Source organism: Hyposmocoma kahamanoa, unplaced genomic scaffold (genome assembly GCF_003589595.1).
Source record: "Hyposmocoma kahamanoa isolate Upper Pololo Valley unplaced genomic scaffold, ASM358959v1 81, whole genome shotgun sequence".
NCBI classification, from domain to species: Eukaryota; Metazoa; Arthropoda; class Insecta; order Lepidoptera; family Cosmopterigidae; genus Hyposmocoma; species Hyposmocoma kahamanoa.
Genome location: NW_020654080.1, coordinates 5,432,125 through 5,440,255, shown reverse-complemented (window position 1 = coordinate 5,440,255; position 8,131 = coordinate 5,432,125). Strand labels below are relative to the sequence as shown.

Genomic DNA, 8,131 nt, shown 5'->3' with positions numbered 1-8,131 from the left:
CCCCTGAGTCTCCCTGGGCTCAGGGGTATCCATAAAGATTTCCCCCCGTCAAAAAAAAAAAAAAAAGGGTCCACCACGTGTAGGTAAGAGCGGAGTTGAAGTGCAGAGAATTCTTATATTCCGCATATCACCCCATTACACCCCAGAAAATTTGTATATGAAAAGAACATTAGTATTTTCTATAAAATAAATAAAACAATATCGACTTCTTAATTTACCTATTGTTACACATAGGAAATGAAAAATTTTTCAGGTCCAAATATTATTATATTGCACGTATCATTCAAACCTGTAACGGGCCCGAAACGTTGTTGGTTTGTTTGAAAAAACAAATACGCGATTTGGATCGGAGGATTGCGGAAAGCTCAATAATTCTTTTGCGATAAAGTAGTGATGGACAGGAAGTCTTGGAACTCATTTTCAACTGCTCTATGAGAAAGGAATTTGCTTGTATGTAATTGTCTGAATTGCAGAATAAATGGTAGTTCGGAATAACCAAGTTAGTTATATTCACCTGACTTGGTAGCAGAGTAGCAGAGAGCTTTAATTTGCAATTCTTGTAATGTTATTCCAGTTTGTTCAGCAGTATGCAATATACAGGTCCAATCCAGAAAAAATAGTCTCATTTACGAATGAATAGAGCTAAAATTGTAAATGTGTGATTTATTTGAAATAAATCTATAAATCAGTAATACTTAATTTAAATTCTACGAGGTATTGAATAATATTCACAGTATAACAACTAATTTGTCCCGTACCAAACAAGGGCTGTACACAAGTATTGTATAAATGAAACATGTCTAATACAGAAGTAAAGACAATTTAATTGAAGGTTGTGCCACATGGAAGCGTGCCTAGGAATGCAGCAACGTGTCCTGTCAGCGTAGTTAAAGTAAGACCCGGCACTCACTGACGTAACAGGTCCGCTGGGGATCCTTCCGCATCCCTACATGCAAGTGCACAATGACCGCAATTACGTCGCGGTGTCCTTAAACATACCCCAAGGTTGTGTATTTCGGAGGCAGCTGACTTTGCTTTTGTATGACGATTAACATTGAAATTTCAGCTAAGTACAAAATCATAAACTTAAGGCATGTTACCTACCTTTCGTCACCTAAAATATCTCTTCCGTTAGTGGGCGCCAGGCCTTATTCCCTGGCGGAAGTAACTGCCAGACTTTGGACTACTTCAAAGAGGCGGAAATAACACAACATTAACCAACTTAACTCTCAGTGGGATTATTATTTTTTTCCTTACTGAAGATGAAAGTGTATAAAAAATGTAATTACCGTCAAGCCATAATGAACCTCTCCGGGGAAGAAGAAACATTTTGATTTATTAACCAATTATTGGTTGATAAATCTTAGTCGACTCGACTACGTGGATTTTTTTTTTCTAAACTTTAACAACAGATTGTATATTCCTCGTTCATGGTGTAATAAGGCCAAAACTGCAAAATGACTACTTTTCAAGATAGAGGTCTAACAATTCTACGAACGAAATTAATGAATAACTTTTATGCTTAAATAGCAGTGTTATAAAATTAGATACGTCGTTGCTTTTCAATAATAATGCCTCATTCCAAAATTGATCATTTTTGTTGTAATTGAGATTTATTTAGAAAATCGTAGCCTTATTTTCTCAAACTCGTATCTTAAAGCACAACGTTACTGAAATGCAAAAAATGGACTGTATATACAAATTTTAAAGGCTAATTTCACATCACATTTCCTTCATATTCACACAATGGCGTTTACCTATTCTTAAAGTAATGCATTCAAATTAACACCCTCCTTGATAAGAAATTTAAAATTAATAGAAAGTTTTGCCATCTCCTCAACAATCGCACTCTTTATACGATACAAATTTGAGAAAGTAAGGCATCAAAATGCCACATTTTGTTGTGATTCCAAGCTTTTCATTAGTCAAACTAATCACATGACGTCGAAAAGGTCTGTGATTCATCAACTTTGCGCGGCAGACACTTCTCGTTTTTTTTTGAGCTATCTCCCTGATGAATTAGATGCTTCTGAGATATACCGCCACTGATGTACATAATTTGTTTCATGTAGTTCTTATTAAGTTAAGCATTTATGAAGTACGATCACATGTGGTTTTATAAATATGATAATAAACTTTGAGAAGGTGTTCAAGGACGACGATTGGGAAGGCCTGCGTTAGGATTGCCTGGTGTACAGAAATTGCGACTCGTTACAATGTATAAGGCAAAATAATAGTATAGAATTTCAAACATAAATTGCTTTACCATTTCGTATTTACCAGTGTTACGAGAAATATCGTCACAATCATCTTCATCATCATCTAAGGCAGGAAAATATCTATTGCTGAACATACATAGGCCTCCCCCAAAGATTGCCAGACTAGCCTGTCGGACGCGACGTGCATCCTTCCACCTAATAGTTAACTCTAATAATTAACTGCCTCTGTGGCCGAACGGTTACCATGCCGGACTGCCACGCAGAGGTTCCAGGTTCGATTCCCGGGCCGGGAGAAATATTTGTATGACCTACATTTGTTTCTCTCGTGAGTTTGGGTGTAATTTGTGGTTGTCTATATGTGTGTCCATGGCACCCGCGACACAGGGTTTCCCTAGTGCGGGGCTATGTTGAGTGTGTGTGTTATTATTATTATTAAAAAAAAAAAAAATAGGGGGCCGTCCCATTGAACGCCTTCCGGTTCGAGAACCTTTCTGCCCCAACGGCCGTCAGTTCTACGAACGAAAGTCACACGTCGTGAACCTTCGTTCTTCTACGGATCTCCTCATTTCTAATTCGATCACGTAGAGAAATGCCAAGAATTGATCGCTCCATAACTCGTTGAGAGACTTTGAACTTTTTTATGAAAAGGACATAGTACTGCTTTAAAATGCTGTCAAACCAAGTTATTTTGGTTTCAAATCAAGCGACAAAACGTTGAGTCTAATGCGGGTGATAATATATAAGAAATCTACTGCAACCGACTCTAATCGTGGAAAAGTGATTGATCTGACCTTTATCAAAAGAATTGTCTCAGTCATTATTGATTGCCCTGGCTGCTCTCTAAAATAGACTTCCTTATCCCGCGACAATTGCCGAAGTCTGGTAGTAAGGAGTATCAGAGTGTAATTGATCTAAATTGTACTTCCGTTTCTATTATAAAGAAAGTGATGGGTTAAGTTTATAGTTAAGTTTATAATGATTGTACTTTTGTATCGTCATGCCTAACCAAATATTATTGTATTTCTTTTAGTGCATGCTGTGCCTCCTTTAAGTAATGGGACACTTACTTTGAAACCATATACCTGCATAGTTATAGTGTACTCATTGTTGTGAGAGCCTGATTAAGATTAAATAAATAAATACTGGAATAAATACGGCAAAACAAATACTTGTGTCAATCGAGTTCTTTGGTTTTTGCGATTGTAACACATTCAAAATAAAACTATTTTTCGTATCTAAATCGCGTATGGTTTTCTCGTACAATTGGTAATTTTTTTCTGCCATCAATCAATCAATCAATCAATCAAATCGTTTATTTGCATATAACATGGTGGTCATGATAACACAGTAATATACATATAAGTTCAAGCATGTTTCGCCCGAAGATAATTTAGGCATGCAAAATAAATGAAAAATAGGTCGTCACATGATTACATTTACATTAAGTTATATATAATTAATTTAAATTCTTTTACATAAAAATTATTGTAGAAATTCCCTAATACTGTAATATACTTTATTCTTTAACAATTCATATAATTTAGTCTTAAATATTGTAATGGGCAAGTGTTTAATGTCATTTGGTAATCTATTGTAAATTCTGACACACATACACAAACAATTTTGATTATATTTTTCTACCTTAGGTACGTCAAAAAAAATTAGTCTATTGGGATTTCTATAATTTCGATGGTTCACGTCAATACTCTTAATAAACAAATGTAAATTATTTTTCACAAAAATGCTGGCTTCATAAATATATAACGCAGGCAGGGGTAACAAACCAAGATCTTTAAATATAGGTTTACAGGATTCAAGCGGAGTCCTACCAGTAATTGCACGTATACATTTTTTTTGCGCCGTAATTTTTAAATTTTTCAAGCAGTAATGTGTGAAAGTACATGGGACTTGTCGACTTATGTCTCAGGGTGACGGGCACAGTGGTAGTGTCCTTCAGGTCTTCGTGATTTAAAGATCTCAGTGACACTGTAACTGTTATGGACAGGCGTGTCGCTTACCACCAGGCGCATGACTTCGTCCCGTCATTTGATATCATAAAAAAATCATCACTATTATTATTATTATTATTATTATACGTTGTACCATCCAGCACGGAAATGTGTTATTTCTGATACAAGTGCGGAAAGTTAGTCATTATTCACGAGACTTGAGACAAGTAAAAATGACAAATCCGCACGTGTACCAAACGACGTTTTAATACACTTGCGAAAAACTTACATTCAAAGTAAAATACAACAGTATTTAAAAAAAACTCATTTTATTTCATTTTCTGATAAAAATTCAGAGTACAATTTATTTATTCCATCCTCTAAGGAGTACAATGGCAACTATAGCCAGTATTCAGCCACATCAAAATTACTAGTTTAGTGACACCTCCGGTCATTGTTAACACTCAATCAGCCATCTTTATGGAAAATACTTTGGTATTTTTAAATATAACCCGTTGTTTTGTAAAACACCTATGCAATTTAAATCAATAAGATGTTTGTAACTAAATATAAGTTTTAATGACAAGTGACTTACGTCACAAAGCACATAAATATTAAGCAAATATACAACCTCTTTAGTTATGTTTGAGACTTGAAACAACAGTAAATTTAAAAAAAAAATGGAAAGGTAAAAAGCACTAGTGCGAAAAATCCAACTTTCGGCACGATTTGTAGTACGAAAAATACCACGTTTTGAGCAACTGTATTAAAAAATCTTTATTTGTTCACTATACGCCAATCTTGGTATTCCCTTCTGTTATTGATCTCATATAAATTCGTACAAACGTCCACACACAACATTTTCCTCCTACTGTTCTCTTTTGTATTCAGAAAATTTCTTTTTTCCTTGAAAGGGTAGGTCATTTCAAAATTTCCTCATTTGATATCTGTTCAATCCATTTCATTTTTCCATTTGTTTGATATTTTTTCCACTTATTTCAACTAAAATCAGAATACACGTAAATTTCTCATCTAGTGCGCCATTTTCTCAAGTTGTTTGGGTGTATAGATATAGATCTCATCAGCGAACGTCGTCAGCGTTAATTGGTGGATCTCTTTCGTCTTAAGATGATGATTGAGATAATTGTTAATGGTAAACTTACGACACGTATTTTAATTTCCTTAAGTTCCACCTACATCCAATGTCATTATATAAAAGCCGTTTGTATAGTGATGAGAACATTTGTATAAATACATTAATAAACACCCACCTTATTGTTGGCTACAATTTCTGTCGTTTAATATATCTATGTGTGGTTAAACCACATTTGCAGTAAATAACAATGACTATAGCAAAACTTTAAAAATATATATTATTAAAGTTTATTTTTTTTAAATCATCATCATCAGCCTGTTACAGGTCACTGTTGAACATAGGCATCTCTCAAAGTGGGCCATTTCACGCGATCCTCCGCTTATCGCATCCATCTGCTGCCAGTAACCTTTCACCGATAGTCACTCCATTGTATTTTCTTTAAGCTTTCGTCGGACACTGCGACGGACAACTCCGGTACTAGTCCGAAGAAACGATTAGAGGATAAGCTAGACTTCCTTTAGTCCCTCCAACTGCTTACTAATTTTTTGGAATTGGAAAGACACTTCGGCGTCGGGAGGTGAGCGTGCCGACAGCAGCGGACCAAAACGGAAATTTGGTAGTTGAATTTAGATTCACCGGCTGAGTGGTGGCAGTTGCTAGTTGAGTTGTGCGATGCACAATGGGAGGTAAGCGTGTCAACTGCTCTGGTACCTATCTGGATATTTGGGAGGGTGCTGTACGTGCACCCGTGATCGCTTACCCAAGGCACTAGCCTTTTGGCACCGGATGAAGACTATGTAAACTGGGTGATCTGGGTTCAGGACTTGACTGATAAGGTCCCTGTACTGGCTTGCTTGCACGGATAATAGTGCACTTTCCGTATATCCTTATAACCAAGGGTTGACAGGTAAGGCACATTTGAAAGGCACTATTTCGAAGTCTAAATTTCAATTATTATTATCTACATTCAGTTTTACAATACAAAATAATATTATTTTCATAAATTATACATTGTTGTAAATAAAATTAAACTCTCCTGCATATATAGAGCCTCTTTAAAATCCTGACAATATCCTGTTATTTTTCTTACTTAACCCCGTCGGTCAACCGCTGTCTGTCCACGGTTAGATTGATAATAATGGTGTGCAATTACACGAAAGCCAACCGCGATAATGGATCAACAAATAGAGCGCAAAGGTCAACAATAGATTGATATGCCAAATACCGAACACACGAGTTCGTCCAACATGTCGGAAAATCGATAGGGTAAAACTGGGAACGATGCCGCAGTGGGGTAGGTGCCTCGTCTTCAAAAAACCTAACTTCCCCAAATCGCGACACGCAACAAAGAATAATTAATTTAAATAAGGAGTATAGACACCACTCATTAAAGTTCCTGCAGGGCCTCGTGTGGAATAGACACATTTGGCTTGTGCATGCGTTTATCTCCGCGACGAACACGACAAACGGTTCAAAATTTCACACGCAAGTATTTACTGTCGCATAACTTTATAAGTTATAATAAATTCCGTTTTATTTTTCTTATAACTATACACAGGTTCATTAACAGCGCACCTAGGTATCAACAATCGCAAATAATTTGTATATAGCTTAGTTAAATAATAAAAGTGCATCTATTCATATCGAATAGGATAGTCGCTTCAATTTTTCGCGGTATATGTGCCCTTAGGGGCAAAGGACAATACAAGAAAGTTAGCAAAAGCAAATAAAAAAATACATTATTTTAGTGAAAAGACAAGTAAACAATAATAGCTTAAAAGTAAGTAAAAGTATTAAAAAGACAAATTATGCACAGTTCAAACAGCGAACATTTTTGTATAGAATGTTTTGATAGCTACAAAACTACGAAGTGAAGTAGGTAGTAACTTTAAATACGTCTATATTTATTATTAAAGATGTAATACGTATGTACAATACATTAAAGATTACAAATAAAACATTTTATTATGAATTTTACTATTATATTCTAAAGGGCTTCCTTTATATCCTTCTTAGTATTTTCATCGTGTAGCGTCTATCCATATAGGTAGGCAGCTATTCTCAAAAAAATAGTTTTGCAAAAGTCAATTTCTTCAAAATCAGTAAATGTTAGATCAATTAAATCAAGTCTTAATGTAATGTAAAAGATTAAATTAGTTATATCCATAGGAATTATTCATGGTAAACTAATAATTTTTAAATTAGGAGGCTCTTACAAAAAGTGGGGCACCTAGCCCGGTTTTACCCTAGTCGATAATAGTGAGTTCGAAACTATTGTTTTATCGACAAACAAAGCTATAATAGCTTTGTTTGGCATCAGTTCACATATTTAGGAATGAGCAGACGTAATATACATAGAGGTGATTATACCATACACACACAGACACGCACACGCGCACACACACACGCACACGCACGCACATGATAACAAGTTACAGGACGAACAAGTCGTGCGTGCACTTGCGCTCGGGTACACACCAACACGCCTATCCAAAGAAGTTGCAGTATCACTCAGAGTCACACTTTTAATCTTTTAAAGATCCGAGGATCACTGCCTTTATCCTGAGATATAAGTTGGCAAGTCCTATGTACCTCTACTCTATTCCTCTACTCTTCAAAACTGGAATACGGTAAGGCTCGCATTACTGCTTGGCGACAGAAATAGGTAAGGTGGCACTATTTCCCTGGGTGGACTCCACAGACCAATAAATACAGTACAAGTAATTAGTTAGCGTCAGATGCATACCAACAGAGGTTGCAGGTCTCGAAAGATCTATCTGAGCTCAGTCCGCAATTCTCGTTTTGTATGCTATGGTTGGATCATTCTTTCGTGCAAATTCTCTAAAATCCTAGAAAAATGCCTTATC

The 8,131-nt window shown here is 35.8% G+C and overlaps 1 protein-coding gene across 1 annotated transcript in view; it reads left to right on the top strand.

The window, feature by feature from the left end:
- Positions 1–8,131, top strand: part of LOC113234193 (prolactin-releasing peptide receptor-like) — a 142,551-nt gene that overhangs the window by 31,760 nt on the left and 102,660 nt on the right. The window lies entirely within an intron of this gene.